Genomic DNA, 1,787 nt, shown 5'->3' on the forward strand with positions numbered 1-1,787 from the left:
ATACAATTTACTTAACCTAAGATTATATATACTTTTATTTATACATTTCATCTTCTATTGCCTGAGGACATTTTAAGATTAGGTACATTGTCCGCTGAAGGCGGTTTATACATTAGTGGCTTGATAGCCGGGGGGCTAACAGAGGATGGGGAGGGACCATTCCGGCTGGTGGTGTTGAGGTTGAGGTGTGGGTGACTTCAGGCTGCAGAGCCAGAAGTCCTTCCCTCGGCGAGGACGTCGAACAAGGTCTCGGTGGAGGGGCGATCTCTCGGAATAGGGGATTGGTACAGACTTTCAGCCTATCAAAGAATTTAAGAATTCCGGCACGGAAGGGAGTTGGAGCTCCTTACTGATTACTCTATTCCTGGCCTGCTGGAGTGTGGTTCCTCTGACTATTCGCCGAAGGAGGGAATTCTGGAAGCTCTGCAGTTTGGTAGCCTGTTCACTTGCTCTTCTAGAAGGATCCGTCTTCCACGGATTAATCATCTCAGTCATAAACAACTTCTAAATATATAGTTTCGATTTTCTACGTTTTTTACATTTTGAACTAGAGGATACATTTTCTTACCTCAATGAATTTATAAAAATACTAAACCTGCAATTGATTAAAACGTATTTCCCAAATTATACAACACTTTAGTTGCTAAAAGAACTGAAAATGAATTACCAGTTATGGAAAAATATGAATTATCTTTCCATACATTAAAAGAGCTTGCAAACGGTACCTTACTTTTACTAAATGCTTCAGAATTACATCTGGAAAAGAGATTTATCCAACATTAATAACATATAATACAAGTATATTCCCACGAGAGCTATCGGATTAGATGTATTCTCTATGATTCATTCGAAAAACAATATAAGTAACATTACGCTTCTTTCATACAAACAATATAATATAATCAAGAAGGTTTATTCATCAAGTACAGTAGGTAAAACTATATATTTTATAATGACTATTTTTAAGTGACAGTTCACGTTATACGCAATTACTTTCCTTTACTGCGATATATACTTTCTACTTACTATTCAGATCAGGAACGTTACAAATTTTGTTTATCATTTGAAAACTATTAATATCGTAGCAATCTAGTCTGTCAACTTGTTTTAAAATCACAATTAAAAATAAAATGGAATAAAATAAGTTTATTAATTAAATTATGTACTCAGGAACGGAGAAGACGAGAAAGAAAATGTTTGCCTGTACGAGTCGCTATTTCTAGATGGAATTGTACTAACATCATCAAAACCGCACATCAAGCTACCAATCCCTGTTGTAATTTTTTTAGGATTAGTAATGATTATTACGGTCACATTACACGCTTTCATGTATGCTGAAACTATCAACGCATTGGATAAACTCATCGATTATGGTTTCCCTGCCATATTAGTGTCCAGTATGCTCTGTACGCTTAAATATAGAAGAGAAATTCACAACCTGAGCCGAGATGTTGACTCATGGGGCACCTTTAGATATCTTGAAAAAGAGACGGAAGATGTGAGAATGAACGCGAAACTTTTGGCTCAGCGCTTTAGCAGATTCTATATGTTTAGTAAGTTCAACTTTATTATTAGAAATTCATTATTTATGTATATTTTAAATATTCAAGTGAAGTTCTATTGACCGCTTGAAGTTGTATAATTTTGTTGATTAAAAAGCTCTACAAAATTATTATTAAAATACATTTAAAATTATATGTATTCATAACCTTACAAGAAGTGATGTAGCGTGAGGGAGGCGATTCTCAACGAGCCCACCCCTAAAACCTTTTGTATTTGATTTGTAT

The sequence above is a fragment of the Halyomorpha halys genome, unplaced genomic scaffold, assembly GCF_000696795.3.
Source record: "Halyomorpha halys isolate HHAL.00 unplaced genomic scaffold, Hhal_1.1 Scaffold95.1, whole genome shotgun sequence".
Classification (NCBI taxonomy): domain Eukaryota; kingdom Metazoa; phylum Arthropoda; class Insecta; order Hemiptera; family Pentatomidae; genus Halyomorpha; species Halyomorpha halys.